General features: G+C 34.9%; 2 long non-coding RNA genes across 2 annotated transcripts; one reads left to right on the top strand and one right to left on the bottom strand.

Moving 5' to 3' along the window:
* Positions 1-6,520: 6,520 nt before the first annotated feature.
* LOC135734510 (uncharacterized) lies at positions 6,521-8,723 on the top strand. The gene is made up of 3 exons (XR_010527373.1): positions 6,521-8,199; positions 8,289-8,354; positions 8,429-8,723. It is a non-coding gene; the product is annotated as an uncharacterized lncRNA (long non-coding RNA).
* Positions 8,724-17,092: 8,369 nt separating this feature from the next.
* LOC135734512 (uncharacterized) lies at positions 17,093-19,295 on the bottom strand. The gene is made up of 3 exons (XR_010527374.1): positions 17,617-19,295; positions 17,462-17,527; positions 17,093-17,387 (listed from the first exon to the last, which is right to left on the bottom strand). It is a non-coding gene; the product is annotated as an uncharacterized lncRNA (long non-coding RNA).
* Between the last annotated feature and the right edge of the window lie 7,300 nt (positions 19,296-26,595).

Here is a 26,595-nt window from a genome sequence, read left to right as displayed (position 1 = left end):
ACGGTGTGTGAGGTTCGAGTGCACAGTCCACCGGGTCTGGGCTGATTCAAAGGAGAAACATTTATAGTCCTGCAACTGATCCACTTTAACACATACACAAACAGCTACATCGTCCTACACACATACAATACAGCATGTGGATGAGGGGTTGAGCTGGGTCTGAAATTAATATAAATGATGACTTTATTGGACAGTCACTTAAAATCAGTGACTCACTGGGTCTCAGCAAATGTACAAAAGGTTCACGTTACATGTATTGAATTAAAACCTGGTAACACTTTACAATAAGGTTGTATTTGTTAAAAAGCACCTATTTAATTTCTAAAAATCAATGTTATTTTGTGTATTTGGTATAATACAATGTGTTTGCGTGGTTTATGGCTAAAAAACACATTATTTTCCATATACCGTACATTTTTGTAGCTCCAGATTTTACTCTCTTCCAGAAACGCACGGATTTGAAATGCGCTTTGTCCCTGATTGGCCAACTAATCTGTACGTTGTGATTGGCCTGAATACCTCTGACGTCAGCCCGAAATGTGAAGCTTACCATGTTTGAAAGATTTGTGCACAATGCAATGCTAACTGCATTCTGAAGCGGGAGGAATTATGATAATGTCGGTCTTTACTACATCACCAATCCCAGGAAGTAAACTGTTGCCTACAATCCGTGTGTTTTTTGTAGTCTAAGAAATTTACTAACACACACTTACACACCAAAGGAAATTAAAAAAGTGAATCGGAAATAGGTGCTTTAACATTAATAAATGCATTATAGCTAACATGAAATAACAATAAGCAATATAGTTTTGCAGCATTTATTAATCTTTGTTAATGTTAGTTAATGCCAATACAATTGTTTATGTTAGTTCATTATGCATTTGTTATTGTTAACAAATTTATTAGTAAATGCAGAAAATAAAGTGGCAATCCGTTACATTTATCAGTTAAAGGCGGTGTTTGTAAATTTTAGCGGCATCTAGTGGTAAGATTGCAACCAACAGTTCACCCCTCAATTTCAATACACATATGGTAGCTGCCACAGGACAAACATGTCGTTGTGTGAGACAACGTAGGGATGAAAGCGTTCTGTAGAACATTTTGTCTGTTTAGGGCTATTGTAGAAACATGACGGCGACTTCAATGTAAGGGGACCTGCAGTGTATGGAGATAAAAATGACTAATTTTACACCACTGATAATATAGTTATGTATATTATATTGCATTTCTGTCAAGATATCTTTCTAAAAGTTACAACATGCACCTTTAAAAGTGAACAAAAATCAGTGTTTAAAACTTACCTTACCTTGCAACAATTCAATGGTAAGCTTATAATAATAATTTATAATTTGAGCTGTTGGGTCGGTTTTCCCGGGGAAAAAGTTTGAAAAGGTCATTCGTCTTTGCGTGATGACGTCACTTAAGTAAACAAAGAAGATGAGCCGGCCGCTTTATCGCATGTGCTCTGGTTGGGAGTGTGTAGCTTGTTTAGAAAACTGTTAAACGTTTCATCTGGATGGCAGCGTTTGAAAAGATGATCATCTGGGGAACGTCATGTAAATATGTCTGTTCTTTACGTTCTTACATCTGTGGAATAATCTGTTGTTGAGCTCGTGCTAAAACAAGAGTTAATATCAGCCGGGCATTTCAACATCTGGAGGGATTAAATACTTAACCAGAGATGGCTAACTCTCAACCGGAAAAGGCATCTGTTGAAACACTTGCATTGTCGTGTAGGTTGTATTTACATTGCTATTTGAAGTGACTAATTTCCAATTTTTTCTCTCATATGGCACAGATCGGATATGACCCACGGATGTGTAAGCAGGAAAAAAATGCAAAGATTCCGAAATTAGATTCGAGATTAGATTCAGTGTGATTATCAAAACATACATGGAGGAATAACATATATGTCATTATATTTACAAATAATTAAACTAAATAGTGTGTTTGTGAAATTTGAATGTCTTGCCTTATCTTAAATCCGTAAGTAAATGGGTTTTTCTTGCGGAAGCTTGTGTGCTATTTAAAAATGAGCAAATAAAATATTTTAAATCAATATTTCATTTTCCTTAAAGGTGCAGTGTGTAAATTTTAGTGGCATCAAGTGGTGAGGTCACAAAATGCAACCAATGGCTTAGTCCACTGCTCACCCCTCGCTTTTGAAACACATAGAGAAGCTACGGTAGCCGCCACTAGACAAACATGTCATCATCAGAGACAACTTAGTAAAAAAATTTGTCCGTTAAGGGCTTCTGTAGAAAAATGGCGGCACAAAATGGTGACTTCCATGTAAGGGGACCCTCGGTGTATGTAGATAAAAAGGTCTCGTTCTAAGGTAATAAACACATACCGGTTCATTATGAAAGGTCTTTATACACCCCTGATAATATAGTTTTGTATATCATTTTGCATTTCTGTCAAGAGATCCTTCTAAAAATTACACACTGCACCTTTAACTTAATTATGGGGTAAATAGCGGTGTAATACGCAGGATAAAGCACAGGCAGGGAGTTGTTTTTGCGCAATAAGCGATAACCTCCTGCCTATACATTATCCCTTACTTAACAAACACAACCTTATTGCAACAGTATAGGTGTTACCAAAAACCTTACATTATATTTTTGCCAAATATTGGCTGTCACAGTCTCACTTCAAAATTTTATGAATAGGGTTTTCAATTTATTTTTTCTATGGTCAAATCAAGTTACATTTCACCAGTTTTCCAGCCATCTGGGCTAATATGTTACAATACAGTATTTCCCATGAGCCTATATAGGATTGACGGCAGAAAATGGATGGATAATTGTTTAATTTAATGTCCCATTAATGCATTAACCAAGCGTGTTAGTTTTTATAACTAACTATAAAAAATTTTTTAGAACCAAATCTATTTTACCACACCCTTCACGCCTGTATGCATCTGAGCTGATAACATAAGAAAACTCTTTGGAAGCCCAGGATATGAAGTGAGTCCTCTGAGAGGGTGGAGACACTGAGCCGTGACACACTAATCACATTTGAGTGTGTGTTTGTGTTCGCTTCGACCCTTTTTAAACACTTTCGCTGAACTCCATCTTTGAGTCGGTCTCTCTGGGGTGTTGGCAGGGACTCATGTAATCAGCTACGCTCTGGGGGGATAAAAGAGCTGTTGTCAGGGATTACTCTGTACCCGTTGCCCTGGTCTGAGGCCTGTCCTGGGAAAAGAGTCGCTGGCAGAAGATGGCACGCTGTCTCAGGGACTCGTGATGACAGCTCAATCAGAGCAAAAGATTTTCTGGAAGAAATCAAAATATTAATGATTGAAACACTGTTGTGTTGTTTGTTAAGAAAAACCATCATCTTTTTGCAGCGTACGCGAGTGTACTTGATTGTCTGATGATAAGTAAAAAACAGGTTGTTCCTTATTCATACTGGCTCAGTTTTCAAGGTCCTGTTGACATATTTAAGTGCCTGTCAACTGAGATGTATCCTTGAAAGGGTGTAACTTATTTGGTTCTCCTGGTGCTGTAATAACAAAGATTGTTGCACATCGACTCGGTGGTAGATTATGGAATATTCCTAACCTAAAAAATTGACCTTTAAATGTGTTTCTATCAGAAAATGAGTCGCCAGTGTGTGTGCAAAACCATCCTGTTATTATACAAATCCATCTATTCTTCTTTGTGTAATCTCCTTTAAACCACAACAGTCCAACAAAACAGGCTGTTGGGGATCCCCTATCAATGTGATGTCACATTGATTACACCCCAACCATAACCGATCACAGACTCCGCCTTATGAGCGTGAAGTTAAACCGTGTGTAAGCGCTCTACCCCCTACTTTGCATACAGGGAGGGGAACAGAAGCTTTCTTTGCATTTAAAGAGACACACACAAAACCAACACATTTTCATTGCAGCCACAAATGGCCATGTTCAACATCGTATAATGAAAGAACTGTGGTGAATTTTGAGCTAAAACTTTACAGATACATTCTGGTGATACCCAGAAAACACCTAGGTTACCGGCCCTTTAAAGGGGGGGTTTAAAGGATTAGTCCATTTTCATCCAGATAATTTACTCACCACCATGTCATCCAAAATGTTGATGTCTCAGTAGAGTAGAGAAGAATTTATGTTTTTTGAGGAAAACATTCAATTTTTTTCATTTTAATGGACCCCAACACTTAACAGTTTTAATGTAGTTTAAAATTGCAGTTTCAAAGGACTTTAAACAATCCCGAAGGAGCCATAAGGGTCTTATCTAGCGAAACGATTGTCATTTTTGGCAAGAAAAATAAAAAATATCCACTTTTAAACCACAACTTCTCGTCTTCCTCTGGTCTTGTGACATGACAGCGCAACCTCACGTAATTGCATAATGCTGTGGAAAGGTCACGTGTTACATATATAAAACTCAGATTTGTGGACCATTTTAAACAATAAACCGACACAAAGACATGAATTAGTATCATTCCACATACAACAACGTCAGAACGGTCCTCTTTCTCCACACTTGTAAACACCGGGCGTAGTTTCCATACGTCATCCGTGACCTGACGTGATGACGTATGGAAACTCTCGCTGGCGTGTCACAGGATCGGAGGAAGACGAGAAGTTGTGGTTTAAAAGTGCACATTTCTATTTTTCCTGCCAAAAATGATACTCGTTTCGCTAGATAAGACCCTTATGCCTCGTTTGGGATCGTTTAGAGTCCTTTGAAACTGCATTAAGTTTCAAAGACAGGCTACTGAGAAGAGACTGCCCTCCGATAGGTTGTCTGAAAACTGGTAGTGTGACAGTATCATGGTACTTATGGTACAAGACTGAGATTACCATAGTTATATACCATGGCATTTACATGTCTCTCCAAGAATATCTTGGTATTTTCTAATATTTGGTTGAGGCCCTGGGCTGGTAACTTGTTATTGTTTGAGCTCTGAAAACTTGACCATGAAAACAAAAACAAATTACAAGAACAACTATTTCCTGTGCCCTGACTGTTGCTCTGAATAACACAGACTAGATTCTTAGTTAGCTGAAGCACATATGCATACAAACACACGTCTGTGTTGTGACATCCCTGCTGTGCTTGCAGATTAGTTGAAACCTGACACACGCACACACACACGCACGCACGCACGCACGCACGCACACACACACACACACACACACAAATGTGTTCCCATAAATTGTACCGAATCTATAACCAAGAGTAAATCATGCAGAGCGTCCCCAGATTTTATAGCTTATATCTTCTGAACTAGTTTTGCATTTTAAATAAAGGAGAAGTCAAGATAATGATTGTGCATGAATAATTTGAGGAAGCTCGACTAATCCACAAACATTTTTAGGAGAACCCACGAAATATTGCGTTTGCTTATAGTGTCATTTATTTGCATGTGCTGTCTGCATTGATTTAGCAACCGATTAGCTAAAAGAATTATGCTAATTGGGAAGCGGCGCTAAAACGGCCACAAAATAAACAATATTTCCACAAAGCAGTTGCACCCAATGCATGGAAACGCACCCAGACAATGAATGAAGGAGCATTCTTGGGAATTCGAGGTTCATACAAACTAGGTTAAAACTAAAAGGCATAAATCTTAACTTGCTGACAATTAGTGTGTATTTCCATACAGAAACGCAAGTTGTATATTATATTGCAACTCTTCTTAAGCCATACAATACAATTAAGTTTTATTTATGTGCTGGAATACTGTGTAATGAATTTGTTCCCTGGCTTGCTAAAAGTACAAAAGCTTTATAGGCCACATGGATAGTCCCAGACAAAACCAGATTATTATGATACAAAAGTACAAAAACGTGTCATCATGCTAAACTAATGGCCGTATCCAAAATAGCCTCCTTAGTGCACTATTTATTCAGGTACAAGCAATGTCACTAGAGCATTGTGAAAGCTGCGCAAAGGTCGCGAGTTTGAACCACGATATAGAAAACAACATTTAAAAGCATCTGAAAAATGCTTAAACGTAAGTGATATACATTTACAGCACATACACTATGAGAGTTGTGCCCAATGATTTACTGTGTTTTGGCTAAAGAGGTCACTCTTATGCGTAGCCCATATGAGGGGCCATTTCAGACATAGACAATTACTTAACTTAAGGATGTTACCAAAACACTCCCCCAAAATTAAATTAAAGGAACAGATAATGGAATAACTTTAAGGTTCACTTTGTAATTTTGACTTTGACTTGCAGGTGTATAATTCAGTGAACATCTTAATTCTCCTACATATCTGCACCAGCACAGAGTTTGTCAAGTAAGCTGACTTTTTGGGACCTTAATTTTTATTTCATTACCAGTGAAAAAAAGCTGTTTTACTAGGGCAATGCATGCTGGGTAACTTACCAAGTCAGGACTCGAGCCGAGGACCCCATACAGCAAAAAATATATATTTTTTCAAATATAATTTTAAATATATTTCAAAATATGAACAAAATATATGTACTGAAATATATTTTGGAATATGTTTACAAAAATGTTAGTAGTTATATAAGACCACCTCTCGTCAAACTTTTATGACCCCCTCCCCCACCCGGTGACAGTTGCTGTCTGACAGGTCGTTTTTATGACCCCTTGACAGATGGCGTTTTATGACCCCTTGACAGATGGTGTTTTATGACCCCATGACAGATGGTGTTTTGACAGGTTGTGTTTTATGACCCTTAACAGATGGTTTTATGACAGTTTGTGTTTTATGACTCCTTAACAGATGGTGTTTTGACAGTTTGTGTTTTTATGACTTGTTTGACAGGGGGCGGGACCATCAATCAAAATCTGTACAAGTTGTCAACTTTAGACAGAAAGTATTTAATGGTTTTATGGCCGGTCATTTAGAGTGATTGTTTTTCCTGAGTGTATTTTATGTCAAGCCTATGCTGATATGTTTAATGACGGCTCGTGTGTGACAGCTCGTGTTTCGACATTTGATGTCAGCTCTCACCCTTCCTCCCTCCTTTCTCACAAGACCTGCATTCTTTCACAGGGGTGCGTGTTGTAAAGCGATTAAAGATTTCAAAAACTCAATGTTGGTAAAACAATCCCCCATTACGGTGTCAAAAAGTAAATGTTTATTTTAGATTTAGACAAATCATGAACAATGCTACGATTAAAACTTTTGATTGTAACATCACAAGTTATTTAATTAAATATTCCGTATACGGGTATAGTTTAAGCAATGATCTGAGCCAATACTACAATCTTTAGACGATAGTCTAAACTAAATAAATTTTTAAACAGTTCAGGAATTCCGTGAATCTTTTCATAACCTGCACTATAGTTTCACGCGTATTAAAGATCCGGCGGTGCCTGACAAAGCGCCGGGTGAGCGTTCATATCTGCCATTTTAAAATAATGTTAATAAATGTAATTCTGTCCACTATGGCAAAATAGGATTTTATTTTAGATTTAGTGGAATCTTTAACCAAGTCTCTGATTAAGACATGTGTATACGTGCACAGATGGTGACAGAGAAACTTATATATGACGTTAATAATCTTTTAAATGTTTTTAAGACGTATTCACCCCATTTTGGGGTTTTATTTTTAATTAAAGGCTTCTTAAAACATGTGTGAATATGTGTATATTATACAAAGAGTCTTATATTGTCTGCTCTGACAAAAATAAAGTATTATTTTAGGTTTAGGGGAATTGACTGCGTGTGTCTTATAAATACAACTTGATAATACGTTTGTTTTGTAAAGAGACTTCTTTAAAGTCACGCAAGAATAAAATATTTTAGTTGTAACTGGTTAAACTTAAAGCCGATATTTTCTATCGAACTAGTCTATTTTCTGTTCAGACACAAAGTTTTCTGATGCTGATATTATGTCAGTGTGTGTTTGTGTGGGGGTCGTATGATGTAATCTTTGAAAGTTTATGACCGAACCTTTATTGGGGAGCGACAAGAGATCTCCCGGAATCAGTTTGGATGGAGCAGAGCTGTTATACTCAAGTCTATTGGTATGTATGTGTTTCGCTGTGTTCGTTCCAGTATTTTGTATGATTTATTTAAAAACTAAAAATTCGATCTCTGGTATTGCAGCGAAATTGTCTAAACTGGTATTAACTATTCCTGGTAAATCGCGGAGAAGAGTGGCCTGAACAAAAAAGTCAGACCGAGACTAGAACCTCCCGCAGCGTAACACGGAAATCTTGGAACAAAAGAGACGCCGACTGGCTCGTGTTGTCCGGTGTGTTTTTATTTAATCCTGTTACAATAGATTTAAACAAACTGGTTTGGTTTAATATTTTCTAATAACATGTGTTATCTGTTTTAAAGGTTTGGATATCAGAGGCAAAGCGAACGTTGTGTGTACTATTGCAAAATATATAGCGGATCTCCACGGTACGTTTATCTTGCATAAGAAAATTGTTTTATTTAGATATTTGTCCTAATAACTTGTTTTTATCTGTTTACAGGTTAGGATACAGACCACAACGCTTTGGACGTATCTTTAAAAAAGATTAAAATCAGAGACTTTTTGGATTTGTCTGGGGACATTTTAAACATTTTGTGGCAAATTGGATTTAAAACATTTCGGATACTGGATACCTAGTTTGATTTGTCCACAGAGCTTGTTTAAGACGTTTTCACCGCATTTTAGGGTTTATTTTTAATTAAAGGCTTCTTAAAACATGTGTGAAAATGTGTATATTATACAATGAGTCTTATATTGTCTGCTCTGACAAAAATAAATTATTATTGTAGATTTTAGATCAATTGACTGTGTGTGTTTTATGTCAAGCGTATGCTGTTATGTTTAATGACGGCTCGTGTGACAGCTTGTGTTTAGGCATTTGATGTCAGATATCACACTTCCTCCATCCTTATTCACAAGCCATGCATTCTTTCACAGGGGTGCGTGTTGTAAAGCGACTAAAGATTTCTAAAACTCAACGTTGGTAAAATAATTACCCATTACGGTATCAAAAAAGTAAATGTTTATTTTAGATTTAGACAAATCATGATCAATGCTACGATTAAAACTTTTGTTTGTAACATCACAAGTTATTTAATTAAATATTCCGTATACGTGTATAGTTTAAGCAATGACCTGAGCCATATCCTTCGGCGCCATCAATACTACAATATTTAGACGATAGTCTAAACTAAATAAAATTTTAAACGGTTTCAGGAACTCCGTGAATCTTTTCATAACCTGCTCTATAGTTTCACGCGTATTAAAGATCCGGCGGTGCCTGACAAAGCGCAGGGTGTGTGTTCATATATACCGTTTTAAATTAACCTTAATAAAATGTAATTCTGTCCACTATGGCAAAATAGTGGGTTTATTTTAGATTTAGGGGATTCTTTAACCAAGGCTCTGATTAAGACATATGTATACGTGCATCGATGGTGACAGAGAACTTATGTATGCCGTTAATAAACTTTTTAAAATGTTTTTAAGACGTCTTCAACTCATTTAGGGGTTTATTTTTAATTAAACGCTTCTTAAAACATGTGTAAATATGTGTATATTATACAAAGAGTCTTATAGTGTCTGCTCTGACAAAAATAAATTATTATTTTAGATTTTAGGACAAATGACTGCGTCTATCTTATAAATACAACTTGATATATACGTTTGTTTTGTCAATAGACTTCTTTAAAGTCACGCAAGAATAAAATATTTTAGTTGTAACTGGTTAAACTTAAATGTACTATTATCTATTTAACTATAAGCTATATTTTCTGAGCAGATATTTTTCTGTTTCTGATGCTGGTCTTATAACAGTGTGTGTGAGATGATGGCTGTTCACAGCAGGTGGCGGGTTGTAAACTAGGGTCTTTTTAAAACTGTAGTGGTAAAAAATGTAATAGCACATTGACAAAAATAAAGCATTTGGTTGTAACAAATTATTTAATGAAATATTCAGTATGTGTATAGCGATGAACGGTGGCAAAATCACCGGGGTCCCAACAATACTATAGTCTTTAGACTAAAGGGTATTTATTTTAATATAAATAAAATCTTAATCTTTTCGTGCACAATATTCTGATCACGCCATTAGATTGTGTACCAGCGTTTACAATAGAGAACATACGCGGATGAGTGTTCATATACACCGTTAAGAAACTTTTTTTAAACGATTAAAGACATTTTCAAATCATCTTCTGGGGTTTGTTTTAAATTAATGACATCTTAAAACCAACTGGGAATATGTGTTTATTACACAATAAAATGTAATTCTGGCCGCTCTGACAAAATAAGGGTTTAATTTTAGATTTAGGGAATTCTTTAATCAAGTCTCTGATTAAAACACATGAATGCGCGAACCACAGCTGCCAGAGAACGTACGCTGAGGCGCTCTTATGGCGTTAAGAACCTTTTTATTGTTTAAGACATTTTGACCCCATTTCCTGGTTTTGTGTCCGCTGTGGATCCCAACCTCTATGTTTATTATACAACAAATGCAATTCTGTCAGCATTTCTAGTTTAGAACGCCTCTGATTTAAACATGCGGGTTTTAAAATGAAACGGCCATGTGACTTTTATGACAAAAGCTATTCGATCTTAATTTTTTGTTTTAACATCCAAAAGTTTTATACACAGTCCATAATTAAACAACTAGGTGTGTATGAGTAAGATTATATCTAATGTCACACGAGCAGCACCAAATCGCGCATGTGTCTGTGTGTGTGCATCCAGGCTGTTTATGTGTGGGCGTGTTTATGAGCCCGTGTCTTTGCAAGGTGTGTGTGCGTGTGTGTGTGTGTGTGTGTGTGTGTGTGTTTGCATGGGGGTCTATGATGTCTCTGTTTGTTACTAAAGTTTTGATATTAAGTCTGTGTCCTCATTGACAATAAGTAAGGGTTTTTAGATGTAGGCTTTATTACACAGATACTGATTAAATCATGTTATCCATTATTTGCGATTTAAAGAAACTTAAAAGGTTTAAGACATTTTATCTCACATTGTGGTGTTGTTTTTTAATTAATGTAACCTTAAAACCCTCTGTTATCCATTTAGGGAACAATAAAATGTTAGCAAATATTATTTATCAAAGTTGACGATGTTATAAGTCAGGATGTCACTAACGTGACAACAAACATTTATTTAAAGACAAAACATTTTAACAAAATTGCCATGGCTTACAGAGACACACTAGACTTAATAATAAAAATAAAAATATACTATTCGAACATCCTAACCTGGTATAAGGTTAGATTAGGTTTTAAGGTCAATCAGCGTCTTTAGCTTTACAACTTACAGCACAAAACCCCCCAATGACAGGATTTTTATGAAGTGGAGCAGACCCTTGGTATGCCTGTGGGGTTAGGTACAACTAAGGTCAAAATCTATCAGTGCATAATAAGCAAACATGAAATTATATTTTAACTATGGTTTGTTAATGATGTTGCTAGGTTCGCGTATTTTTTCTGAAACAAACTTTTCTTTTCAAACTTAGTTAGGATACACACGTTTGTCGCCTCAAACACCTGATCAAAGTTTTTCTTCGCTAGCGACAACTAATGTCTGAGATTTTGTAAATTCATCAGATGGTTTTACGTGTGTATTTCTTAAACAAACATGTTGCTTTTCAATCTTAGGCAGAGTTCATACGTTTTGTCGCCTCAAACACTTGATCAAAGTTTTTTTCTTCGCTAGTGTCAACTTATGTCTGAGATTTTGTAAATTCATCAGATGTTTCTTACTTGTGTATTTTCTTAAACAAACTTTTCTTTTCAATCTTAGACAGTCTTCATACGTTTGTCTTTCGATAAGTTGTTCATAGTTTTTCTTCGCTAGTGTCAACTCATGTCTGAGATTTGTAAATTTCATCATATGTTCTTACATGTGTATTTTCTGAAACAAATTTATGCTTTTCAAACTTAGGTAGTCATCATACTTTTGTCTTTCGATAAGTTGTTCATAGTTTTTTATATGGTAGTGTCAACTTATGTCTGAGATTTTGTAAATTCATCAGATGTTTCTTACGTGTATATTTTCTTAAACAAACATTTTTTGTTTTTCAAACTTAGTTAGGATACACACTTTTGTCGCCTCAAACACTTGATCAAAGTTTTTCTTCGCTAGTGTCAACTAATGTCTGAGATTTTGTAAATTCATCAGATGTTTCTTACTTGTGTATTTTCTTAAACAAACTTTTTCTTTTCAATCTTAGACAGTCTTCATACGTTTGTCTTTCGATAAGTTGTTCATAGTTTTTCTTCGCTAGTGTCAACTCATGTATGAGATTTGTAAATTTCATCATATGTTCTTACATGTGTATTTTCTGAAACAAATTTATGCTTTTCAAACTCAGGTAGTCATCATACTTTTGTCTCTACATACATTTGTTCAAAGTTTCTTGTAGCTAGTGTCAACTGATGTCTGAGATTTTGTAAATTCAACAGATGGTCTTACGTGTGTATTTCTTAAACAAACATGTTGCTGTTCAAACTTAGGCAGTGTTCATACGTTTGTCTTTTCATAAGTTGTTCATAGTTTTTATTTGTTAGCGTCAACTAATGACAGAGATTTTGTAAACTCATCAGATTCAAACAAAACTCATTCATTTCTGTAGTTTATGTAACACCTTGTCAAACTCTTAAAGGTAGTACTATCTGTTTAAAACAACAATGCAAAGTATTTTAGATTTACTTGATAAATCTTTTACATCAAAACAAACTAGGATAGCAATATGTTTGAATCTGTAACAGGTGATACCACCAATAGCGTGTTGTACATAACAAAGTCTGTAAAATAATAAAGATTGATTAGGTTTTTATTTAGTAAACCTTTTAACACAAAGTGTAGAGTCTTTTGTATGTAACAACAAAGATGCGATGAAACAACGCAAAACAAGAGAGGATGCGTTTGTTAAAACACATATAAATTAAGATGCATGCATCTACAAATGGGGCAATGTTTGAAATAGTTTGGCCGTATAGCCTCTAAATTCGGGACCAATAGATTAAAGACATTGCCCCATTTGTAGATGTATGCATCTTAATTTATATGTGTTTTAACAAACGCATCCTCTCTTGTTTTGCGTTGTTTCATCGCATCTTTGTTGTTACATACAAAAGACTCTACACTTTGTGTTAAAAGGTTTACTAAATAAAAACCTAATCAATCTTTATTATTTTACAGACTTTGTTATGTACAACACGCTATTGGTGGTATCACCTGTTACAGATTCAAACATATTGCTTTCCTAGTTTGTTTTGATGTAAAAGATTTATCAAGTAAATCTAAAATACTTTGCATTGTTGTTTTAAACAGATAGTACTACCTTTAAGAGTTTGACAAGGTGTTACATAAACTACAGAAATGAATGAGTTTTGTTTGAATCTGATGAGTTTACAAAATCTCTGTCATTAGTTGACGCTAACAAATAAAAACTATGAACAACTTATGAAAAGACAAACGTATGAACACTGCCTAAGTTTGAACAGCAACATGTTTGTTTAAGAAATACACACGTAAGACCATCTGTTGAATTTACAAAATCTCAGACATCAGTTGACACTAGCTACAAGAAACTTTGAACAAATGTATGTAGAGACAAAAGTATGATGACTACCTGAGTTTGAAAAGCATAAATTTGTTTCAGAAAATACACATGTAAGAACATATGATGAAATTTACAAATCTCATACATGAGTTGACACTAGCGAAGAAAAACTATGAACAACTTATCGAAAGACAAACGTATGAAGACTGTCTAAGATTGAAAAGAAAAAGTTTGTTTAAGAAAATACACAAGTAAGAAACATCTGATGAATTTACAAAATCTCAGACATTAGTTGACACTAGCGAAGAAAAACTTTGATCAAGTGTTTGAGGCGACAAAAGTGTGTATCCTAACTAAGTTTGAAAAACAAAAAATGTTTGTTTAAGAAAATATACACGTAAGAAACATCTGATGAATTTACAAAATCTCAGACATAAGTTGACACTACCATATAAAAAACTATGAACAACTTATCGAAAGACAAAAGTATGATGACTACCTAAGTTTGAAAAGCATAAATTTGTTTCAGAAAATACACATGTAAGAACATATGATGAAATTTACAAATCTCAGACATGAGTTGACACTAGCGAAGAAAAACTATGAACAACTTATCGAAAGACAAACGTATGAAGACTGTCTAAGATTGAAAAGAAAAGTTTGTTTAAGAAAATACACAAGTAAGAAACATCTGATGAATTTACAAAATCTCAGACATAAGTTGACACTAGCGAAGAAAAAAACTTTGATCAAGTGTTTGAGGCGACAAAACGTATGAACTCTGCCTAAGATTGAAAAGCAACATGTTTGTTTAAGAAATACACACGTAAAACCATCTGATGAATTTACAAAATCTCAGACATTAGTTGTCGCTAGCGAAGAAAAACTTTGATCAGGTGTTTGAGGCGACAAACGTGTGTATCCTAACTAAGTTTGAAAAGAAAAGTTTGTTTCAGAAAAAATACGCGAACCTAGCAACATCATTAACAAACCATAGTTAAAATATAATTTCATGTTTGCTTATTATGCACTGATAGATTTTGACCTTAGTTGTACCTAACCCCACAGGCATACCAAGGGTCTGCTCCACTTCATAAAAATCCTGTCATTGGGGGGTTTTGTGCTGTAAGTTGTAAAGCTAAAGACGCTGATTGACCTTAAAACCTAATCTAACCTTATACCAGGTTAGGATGTTCGAATAGTATATTTTTATTTTTATTATTAAGTCTAGTGTGTCTCTGTAAGCCATGGCAATTTTGTTAAAATGTTTTGTCTTTAAATAAATGTTTGTTGTCACGTTAGTGACATCCTGACTTATAACATCGTCAACTTTGATAAATAATATTTGCTAACATTTTATTGTTCCCTAAATGGATAACAGAGGGTTTTAAGGTTACATTAATTAAAAAACAACACCACAATGTGAGATAAAATGTCTTAAACCTTTTAAGTTTCTTTAAATCGCAAATAATGGATAACATGATTTAATCAGTATCTGTGTAATAAAGCCTACATCTAAAAACCCTTACTTATTGTCAATGAGGACACAGACTTAATATCAAAACTTTAGTAACAAACAGAGACATCATAGACCCCCATGCAAACACACACACACACACACACACACACACGCACACACACCTTGCAAAGACACGGGCTCATAAACACGCCCACACATAAACAGCCTGGATGCACACACACAGACACATGCGCGATTTGGTGCTGCTCGTGTGACATTAGATATAATCTTACTCATACACACCTAGTTGTTTAATTATGGACTGTGTATAAAACTTTTGGATGTTAAAACAAAAAATTAAGATCGAATAGCTTTTGTCATAAAAGTCACATGGCCGTTTCATTTTAAAACCCGCATGTTTAAATCAGAGGCGTTCTAAACTAGAAATGCTGACAGAATTGCATTTGTTGTATAATAAACATAGAGGTTGGGATCCACAGCGGACACAAAACCAGGAAATGGGGTCAAAATGTCTTAAACAATAAAAAGGTTCTTAACGCCATAAGAGCGCCTCAGCGTACGTTCTCTGGCAGCTGTGGTTCGCGCATTCATGTGTTTTAATCAGAGACTTGATTAAAGAATTCCCTAAATCTAAAATTAAACCCTTATTTTGTCAGAGCGGCCAGAATTACATTTTATTGTGTAATAAACACATATTCCCAGTTGGTTTTAAGATGTCATTAATTTAAAACAAACCCCAGAAGATGATTTGAAAATGTCTTTAATCGTTTAAAAAAAGTTTCTTAACGGTGTATATGAACACTCATCCGCGTATGTTCTCTATTGTAAACGCTGGTACACAATCTAATGGCGTGATCAGAATATTGTGCACGAAAAGATTAAGATTTTATTTATATTAAAATAAATACCCTTTAGTCTAAAGACTATAGTATTGTTGGGACCCCGGTGATTTTGCCACCGTTCATCGCTATACACATACTGAATATTTCATTAAATAATTTGTTACAACCAAATGCTTTATTTTTGTCAATGTGCTATTACATTTTTTACCACTACAGTTTTAAAAAGACCCTAGTTTACAACCCGCCACCTGCTGTGAACAGCCATCATCTCACACACACTGTTATAAGACCAGCATCAGAAACAGAAAAATATCTGCTCAGAAAATATAGCTTATAGTTAAATAGATAATAGTACATTTAAGTTTAACCAGTTACAACTAAAATATTTTATTCTTGCGTGACTTTAAAGAAGTCTATTGACAAAACAAACGTATATATCAAGTTGTATTTATAAGATAGACGCAGTCATTTGTCCTAAAATCTAAAATAATAATTTATTTTTGTCAGAGCAGACACTATAAGACTCTTTGTATAATATACACATATTTACACATGTTTTAAGAAGCGTTTAATTAAAAATAAACCCCTAAATGAGTTGAAGACGTCTTAAAAACATTTTAAAAAGTTTATTAACGGCATACATAAGTTCTCTGTCACCATCGATGCACGTATACATATGTCTTAATCAGAGCCTTGGTTAAAGAATCCCCTAAATCTAAAATAAACCCACTATTTTGCCATAGTGGACAGAATTACATTTTATTAAGGTTAATTTAAAACGGTATATATGAACACACACCCTGCGCTTTGTCAGGCACCGCCGGATCTTTAATACGCGTGAAACTATAGAGCAGGTTATGAAAAGATTCACGGAGTTCCTGAAACCGTTTAAAATTTTATTTAGTTTAGACTATCGTCTAAATATTGTAGTATTGATGGCGCCGAAGGATATGGCTCAGGTCATTGCTTAAACTATACACGTATACGGAATATTTAATTAAATAACTTGTGATGTTACAAACAAAAGTTTTAATCGTAGCATTGATCATGATTTGTCTAAATCTAAAATAAACATTTACTTTTTTGATACCGTAATGGGTAATTATTTTACCAACGTTGAGTTTTAGAAATCTTTAGTCGCTTTACAACACGCACCCCTGTGAAAGAATGCATGGCTTGTGAATAAGGATGGAGGAAGTGTGATATCTGACATCAAATGCCTAAACACAAGCTGTCACACGAGCCGTCATTAAACATAACAGCATACGCTTGACATAAAACACACACAGTCAATTGATCTAAAATCTACAATAATAATTTATTTTTGTCAGAGCAGACAATATAAGACTCATTGTATAATATACACATTTTCACACATGTTTTAAGAAGCCTTTAATTAAAAATAAACCCTAAAATGCGGTGAAAACGTCTTAAACAAGCTCTGTGGACAAATCAAACTAGGTATCCAGTATCCGAAATGTTTTAAATCCAATTTGCCACAAAATGTTTAAAATGTCCCCAGACAAATCCAAAAAGTCTCTGATTTTAATCTTTTTTAAAGATACGTCCAAAGCGTTGTGGTCTGTATCCTAACCTGTAAACAGATAAAAACAAGTTATTAGGACAAATATCTAAATAAAACAATTTTCTTATGCAAGATAAACGTACCGTGGAGATCCGCTATATATTTTGCAATAGTACACACAACGTTCGCTTTGCCTCTGATATCCAAACCTTTAAAACAGATAACACATGTTATTAGAAAATATTAAACCAAACCAGTTTGTTTAAATCTATTGTAACAGGATTAAATAAAAACACACCGGACAACACGAGCCAGTCGGCGTCTCTTTTGTTCCAAGATTTCCGTGTTACGCTGCGGGAGGTTCTAGTCTCGGTCTGACTTTTTTGTTCAGGCCACTCTTCTCCGCGATTTACCAGGAATAGTTAATACCAGTTTAGACAATTTCGCTGCAATACCAGAGATCGAATTTTTAGTTTTTAAATAAATCATACAAAATACTGGAACGAACACAGCGAAACACATACATACCAATAGACTTGAGTATAACAGCTCTGCTCCATCCAAACTGATTCCGGGAGATCTCTTGTCGCTCCCCAATAAAGGTTCGGTCATAAACTTTCAAAGATTACATCATACGACCCCCACACAAACACACACTGACATAATATCAGCATCAGAAAACTTTGTGTCTGAACAGAAAATAGACTAGTTCGATAGAAAATATCGGCTTTAAGTTTAACCAGTTACAACTAAAATATTTTATTCTTGCGTGACTTTAAAGAAGTCTCTTTACAAAACAAACGTATTATCAAGTTGTATTTATAAGACACACGCAGTCAATTCCCCTAAACCTAAAATAATACTTTATTTTTGTCAGAGCAGACAATATAAGACTCTTTGTATAATATACACATATTCACACATGTTTTAAGAAGCCTTTAATTAAAAATAAAACCCCAAAATGGGGTGAATACGTCTTAAAAACATTTAAAAGATTATTAACGTCATATATAAGTTTCTCTGTCACCATCTGTGCACGTATACACATGTCTTAATCAGAGACTTGGTTAAAGATTCCACTAAATCTAAAATAAAATCCTATTTTGCCATAGTGGACAGAATTACATTTATTAACATTATTTTAAAATGGCAGATATGAACGCTCACCCGGCGCTTTGTCAGGCACCGCCGGATCTTTAATACGCGTGAAACTATAGTGCAGGTTATGAAAAGATTCACGGAATTCCTGAACTGTTTAAAAATTTATTTAGTTTAGACTATCGTCTAAAGATTGTAGTATTGGCTCAGATCATTGCTTAAACTATACCCGTATACGGAATATTTAATTAAATAACTTGTGATGTTACAATCAAAAGTTTTAATCGTAGCATTGTTCATGATTTGTCTAAATCTAAAATAAACATTTACTTTTTGACACCGTAATGGGGGATTGTTTTACCAACATTGAGTTTTTGAAATCTTTAATCGCTTTACAACACGCACCCCTGTGAAAGAATGCAGGTCTTGTGAGAAAGGAGGGAGGAAGGGTGAGAGCTGACATCAAATGTCGAAACACGAGCTGTCACACACGAGCCGTCATTAAACATATCAGCATAGGCTTGACATAAAATACACTCAGGAAAAACAATCACTCTAAATGACCGGCCATAAAACCATTAAATACTTTCTGTCTAAAGTTGACAACTTGTACAGATTTTGATTGATGGTCCCGCCCCCTGTCAAACAAGTCATAAAAACACAAACTGTCAAAACACCATCTGTTAAGGAGTCATAAAACACAAACTGTCATAAAACCATCTGTTAAGGGTCATAAAACACAACCTGTCAAAACACCATCTGTCATGGGGTCATAAAACACCATCTGTCAAGGGGTCATAAAACGCCATCTGTCAAGGGGTCATAAAAACGACCTGTCAGACAGCAACTGTCACCGGGTGGGGGAGGGGGTCATAAAAGTTTGACGAGAGGTGGTCTTATATAACTACTAATGTTTTTTCACCAATATATATTTGGCCATTGTTTTTGTATATTTCAAAAATAAATATATTTTTTAAAGCATTTAGATTCACGTTGCATTGGAAAAAAACTTTGTATGTTACAGAAAAGGTTCAAATTAAATGTTTTCAACTGCCAAAAAACTTTTTTATACAAACGTATACATTTTATACAACATTTATATTTTGGCCAGGAAAAATATATTTTTGCCGTAAAATTAGAAATGTATTTGCTACACCTGAAATACATAAATGTTAATATATGAAGGTTAAAACTCTATATATTTTTTTTCTAATTAAATATAATTAAATTAAATAAAAATATAATGAAATATAATTAAGCTTTACTTTATACAAAATGTATTTAGCTATATTTAAAGCATATTTTTGGCAAAATATATATATCTTTTTTTGCCATATGGGCCTTCTTGCTGTGAGGCAACAGTGCGACCCTCTGATCTGCTGCGCCGCCCACTCGGTTATTGTCCTCATCTTTTTTGTCCGTAATCTGGACAATCGCGATTATAATTTGTTGATGTGTTGTTTATCAAGTATTAAATTACAAGGAATATATTTGCTATTACCTAAATCACTTATAGAGCCTCGGTCTACAGTATTACGGTATATTTACTTTTCTGAATTTGCCATCTTCTCAGCTCGCTTGGCCTAACGAGAGACTCTCCATTGAATGCACACTTAAAACTCTAGCCCGAAGCAGTAGGTCATTTGGCTACTTTTTACCCACTGATTTTTTTATGTGTTTGACTGCTATGTGAATACTACTCTCCTCAGATACTGATTTTGTGGCGGTTGACTGCTGGCAACAGGAAGTGAATGTGTGATGCAACAAACTTGAGAAAAGTTCAACTTTATTCGAATGATGAGCAACTTTTCAGGATGAGTGTGAAGCAGTGGAGTTCACATCATCAATCTCTCATCAGTTACTGCAGTGGACGCTCAGCATTTTGTTATAGAAGAACCAGAATTAGAAACGCCTCCTAACGACCTCATTGAAAGAGACGAGTGACAGACATCCACAAAGTCGCTGGCAGTGTGAACTTTTTTCAGGACACTGGAAAAATGCTGACTGGACTGTCCTATGAAAAACAGGACATCTAGTCTACTTAGTGTCAGAGGATTGGCAATGTGTAACTAGCATATCTAGACTAAAAGCATTTCACTACAATCAATTGTGAAAATGACCATAAAAGATCTCTGCTTAATGTAAATACAGACACGTCAATAGCAGAAGAGAACATACAGAACATGTAAAGTGAGAGCAGTAAAAACAATGCTCTTGAGAAACGCTTCAGTATTTCCAGGCAGTGATGCCGTTGAGAGGATTGAAGTCCTGCAGAACAGCCAGAGAATGAAAAGAGCGTGTGAGGAAAAACCCTGGTTATTATATTGAAAAGGATAAATGAACAAATCCAGGAGAGAAGAGGCTTGTCAAACAGAGAAGTTGTGAACAGTTGATGTTTAGACTTCCCAGACCATCACGTCTCAAGTACAGAGCACTCGTCTGTTTCTCTCTGTTTTCATACCGTAAATCATCAAGCTAGCCAACATGAAATGAGACACTACTTGGAAAGATATCAAATTTGGGTGGCGGAGATAAAATACACAGAGAAGTATGAATACATTTTAAGTATTTTTGGTTTTTGTCTTTTATGTCTTGAATGGGAACGCACACACCTGAAGCAGTGGGCAGCTATCACTAAAGCACCCAAGGAGCAATTACTCCTTGCTAACCAACTCCAGGAACATCTTTCAACAAATAACTTATATGAACAGTTTCAGTCCAGTTTAAAAAAAAAATTTGAGCGCATTAGTTAGATCTCTAATGATTTACTGACTGCCGCCGATACAGGTCTCTTATCAATACTTGTCTTACTCAATTTGACAGCAGCGTTCGATACAGTTTCCAATGCCATCTTACTGGACAGGCTAGGGAGTATTGGGATCACAGGTATTACTTTGTCGTGGTTCTCAATTTGTACAGTTGAAACAATATACATCAAAGTTTTCCTGGGTTGCCACTGGAGTTCCCCAGGGGTCAGTCCTCAGTCCTCTTTTGTTTATTATTTATCTCTTACCTCTTGGTAACATTTTTAGAAAACACAGTATTCAATTTCACTGCTACGCAGATGACACCCAGCTTTATCTTTCTTTTAAATCTTCAAACTTTCCTCCAATGATACTTGCAGACTGTGTAGCTGAGATCAAGCAGTGGTTTAAACAAAATGTTTTTAAATTAAATGGTGGAAAGTTAATTTATAAAACTGAGATGTTACTAATTGGTAAAATCATGATAGCTAAATCTAAATGTTCCTCAGTGTTTTTGATGATCCATTAGTTTCACTATCTACACAGGTTAAAACTCTTTTATAGCACTTTATCATTCGAAGCACATAAAAATAATGTGGCACACTCTGCATAGTTTCGTCTTCCGCCTGCTCTTTCAAGGGAAAGTACAGTAACTCTGGTCCACACTTTAGTCACCTCGCAAATTGATTTTTGTAAATCGCTCCTTTATGGTCTGCCTGTGAAGGTTCTGCACAAATGATTACAACTGGTTCAAAACTCAGCCGCACATATTAGTAGGTCCTCTTTAGCTGACCATATCACTCCCATATTAATAGATTTACATTGGTTTCCAATACCGTATTGAGTTTGAATTACTCCTTCTCGCCTACAAAGCAATCAATAATCTTGCATCTTCTTATTTAACTGATCTTATCCACCACTATATTCCATATCATGTATTAAGATCTGCTAATTCCCTAGTACTTGTCCCTCCTCGAATTCATACAATGTCTCTGGGGTCTTGACCATTTAGCTATGCAGCTCCTCACTTGTGGAATTTGCTAGTTAGGAGTTAGATGTGCGTACCAGTGAAAATCTTTTTTTTTTTAAATCTCGTCTTAAAAGACTTATTTTTTTAGAAAGGCTTTTGTGTGACTATGTTTGTAATTAATTTATGACTGATCTGTATTCATGTACTATGGTTGTAATTATTGTATTGCTTTTTATTGTAAGGTGTTCTTGAGTGTCTAGAAAGGGGCCCATCCATAAAATAAATAATAATAATAAAAATAATTACGCAAAGGGGGAATCGACCTGGTGACCTTCAGATTACAACTTATTTTAATCTTTGCAACAATAGTTATAGCGAAAGTTGTTGCAGTAAATACATTTGATTTGAAAATGTTTCTCTTTAGATTTCTGCATCCAACATTACTCTGTGGAGACAATTATTACAGTCTGATAAAGCAATATGTTTATCTAACACAGTTTAAATGTTTCTTTATACACTGAAATAAACCCCAGTTCCACATGATTGAATTAAGTTTTCATAAAATTATTATTTTAAAACTGGTGGGAAATACATAATTCATTTATGGACACTGGTTCAACATGAACGAATCAAGTTTTCTTAAAATGAAATTAACGTTAATTCATGTTACATCTTAATTCAGTCACGTGGAACCGGTCCACAATGTTTTTTTGTGTACATACAAATATATAAATGGATGAAGGAGGTCTTTCACAAAAAGTTGATTTGAGGATTTGAAAACCCCTGGCCCAGAGCTTGTATTTTCATGTTAGTATTTAATATTTTCAAAACTTTTCACAGATGTTTCTACTTAATTTCCGTATAAGTATGTCTAGTTTGAATGCACTGTAATACATTTTAATGTAATCTGACTACTTACATTCAGACTGCTTTGACATTTGATGTCACATGCATTTAAAGCAACACTATGTAGTTTTTTTACCTTTAAATAATGTCTCTAAAATTATTTCAGTGATAGAACAACTTTTAAATTGTACTGTTGCTGCAACCTGAGCAGCCTCCTAGCTGCTACAAACACACTCTGAAAGTGGCGGTGGAGGGTAGGAAACACAGCCCCGCCCCTCCCCCCGCCTGCAGAAGAGTGTCTGATACCAGGTACTATTGCGCTTTTCAACCACATGGGGGAACTGCAAGTCATTTTTACATGGAAACTACATAGTGTTGCTTTAAGTACATTGATAATATTTTGTAAAACTACTGATATAGATTTCTGTTAGTGTTTGCTTATAAAGAAATCCACAAAACCACATCTAAAATAATGTAAACAACAGAAATTTTTAAACATCCATGATCGAAAATTGAGTAGTTGCTCAATATTTCACGAGGAATTGTTTGTTTGTAAATGTTTGCTGTCACACGATCAAACAGCCAAAACTTGCAGAAGGGACTTAAGCTAGAAAACATCCACCTGATACACATCCATCAATCCATCCATCCTCCAAACCTGCTCATAATCTGATATATCCAGGATTGTGAGGGTTACAAATTACTTCATAAAAATAATAAGTACAGACTATCTTTACTCAAAACTATATTGCATTTTCTCAAAAGATGAATTTATTTGTTTTTTTAAAAAGCCGTTGTAATTCTAATAGTAATCCATTTTTATTGATGTTATTGTAACAGATATCAACTTTTTACATCCTGAATACGTAGTCCCATTACCGGTACATGTAATCCCTACCTTTGATATATCATCTGTACTTGTTTGTCTCCTATATAATCATTGATCTGCTTTTCCTCATCCTTCTCTTTATCTTCCATGTCAAATCAAATTTGGTGGTGCTCTGAGGGAAAAGGGCACGGTGGCATCAGATGAGTCAAAGCTTCAGGCTGATAGGCAGATCTGCTGTAAAGGTTATCCAGGAAGGGGGGCCTCTGACTGGGCCATCACGCAAAGTTCAGCACCCGTTCCCTGGAGAACATGCCGTCACTGCTGTATTCATCACAAACTCACCTGTTCATGCATCTAGAAATTCACGCTGGAATGGCAGGAAACACACATGCAAACACTCGCAGACTGAACATATACAGAGCTGCTCACAAAATATACCTTATATATAAGACAATACTGATCATGAAACAAAATGAAAAAGCAAGGAGAGGAAACGCATGCACACACAAACTTAAGACTGTGTTTAATAGGTCAACGACCCCATCTAGAGGTCACGATGGCTGGCAAATACACATGCATTTAATCATTTAATCGGTGTCTTCATTTATCCAAGCCATGAAGAATTTAAAGCTACATTTTATTGATCATAACTCAACTCAACAAAGTGTCTCAACTCTCAATTTTGAAAAGGTTTTTTTTTTCATTTTAAAAATTGTTTTGCAATCACATGCGTTTGAATGCCATACTGATATACTCTTAATAGAAAAATGTCTGCCACATGTAAAATTTTGATGGGGAAATACAATTAGATACAAACTAAACAATTACATTTACATTTAGTCATTTAGCAGACGCTTTTGTCCAAAGCGACTTACAAGTGAGGTAAACAATAGAAGCAATTATGGCAACATAAGAACAGCAATACATAAGTGCACTGGAAATAGTCTCATCAAGTCCAACACAATATACATAGCCAAGGGTATGTTAGTAGTTTTTTTTTTTTTTTTTAGATAAAGAGGAAGGTAGATAGAGAAAGAGATAAAGAGAAGGGTAACTAAATAAAGATAGTAAATCTGTAATTAGGAAGTTAGGTAATGGTGGAAGAGATGGGTTTTTAGCCGAGTCTTAAAGACAGCTACAGTGTCAGCTGATCGTGTCACGACCGGCAGATCATTCCACAGTTGTGGGACAGTTCCTGAGAAGGTACGCGTTAGTGTTTTCTTCCCTTTTTGAGATGGTACCACAAGTCGTCGCTCGGTGGCAGAGCGCAGTGATCGAGAGGGTACATAAGGCTCTATAAGCAAGCGAAGGTAAGGGGGTGCTGGCATTAAAAGAAAGAACAAGGGAAAGAGACATATTTGAACTCAAAAGTAATCCTATATAATTGAAATTGTCAATGCTTTATCAGTTAATACTTTGAATGTGGAAAATATGGGATACTTAACTCACAGTGTCATCTTATGACCTGTAAAGACTCTTCTTCCCTTCAAACTCAATGCATGAAACCTGACTGTTTATTACAGTGAATTACTACTAGCAATAGATTATAACATTCATTTAAATCATTGTACACAACTCTAATGCAATAAACAAAAACTGATAAACTGAAACTTGGCTTTATTTATTATTGGACATATTTTTTTGTCTTATGAGATAAAACCAAACAATACACACACACAAACAAACAAACATATCAAAGAGGTTCAATTAAAGTGAACTAAATGAAGCTACAATTTTACACAGAACACAGCAGAGATCCTCAGAATTTCTGTGACACATCATTAAGAAAAAAGACAATATTCATAATTTCATATGCTATTCATGTTGTTTTCAATTCAACTTGTCAATGAAGCACAATGTTTGGGTCAGGATTATAAATAAGCAGATTATTTTATACAAACAATATGTGTTTATTTATGAATGTTCATGACCATGTTAATCTGTTGAAGTGATACAATTCAAGATTTTCAATAAAAAAACCTAAAAACTATTCAATTTGATTAACTATGCAAATCATTTCGATTTCGGTTTAATGTTAAAGATGTGCAGTATGCATGATGATCACGGTTTTCCTCAACTTCACACAGATGTCCTAACACCACAGGTTTACTGGGATGTGTACTGGCCTAATATCAAAGGAATATACTAACAAACCTTTTTACAAACGCATTCTTATGAAATGTTTGAAAACTCTGCGTGTGCCATATTTCTTAAAAATAAATGCCACTTATGCTATATAAAAAGGGGGTAGAAAAGCACCAGTTTATTCACTTACTGCTCCTCTTTATTTCTTATCTCCATCCAGGGATTATTTAGTGCAGATGACCTAAATACAGAGAGGAAACACAGGGAAGCTGAGAGTAAAGTTGGAAAAGTTAATCTTTTTTCTTTTTGGGCAGGAGGACAGTTACATAACAGCCATCTCTAGTTCCTCTCATGCAGATCAAAGGAATACAAGAACTTAATCTGCATATGTGGCTACACATAATAAAATTAGATAAACAAACATGCATTATAAAATAACCTATTTTATAAAGTAGTATTATATTCGCACACAATAAAAAATTTTCAGACAAATGAAAATGTTATGTAGTATTTTTTTAAATCTTTGTAATGTAACCATCATAACAAAGTTAAGTATGTATATCCAGTCTTAATTTGATACATGTATACTAGGGGTCCCTACTTTTCCTCTCTATCCATTAAGGATTCTTGGACTTTAAAAGATTGAGGACCTCTGCTTTGGACACATTTATATATTCACTCAATATTAATTCTGTTATTTTAACA

This window comes from Paramisgurnus dabryanus, chromosome 1, assembly GCF_030506205.2.
Source record: "Paramisgurnus dabryanus chromosome 1, PD_genome_1.1, whole genome shotgun sequence".
Classification (NCBI taxonomy): domain Eukaryota; kingdom Metazoa; phylum Chordata; class Actinopteri; order Cypriniformes; family Cobitidae; genus Paramisgurnus; species Paramisgurnus dabryanus.
The sequence above is the reverse complement of the archived record's forward strand: the minus strand, read 5'-3'. Positions and strand labels throughout refer to the sequence as shown.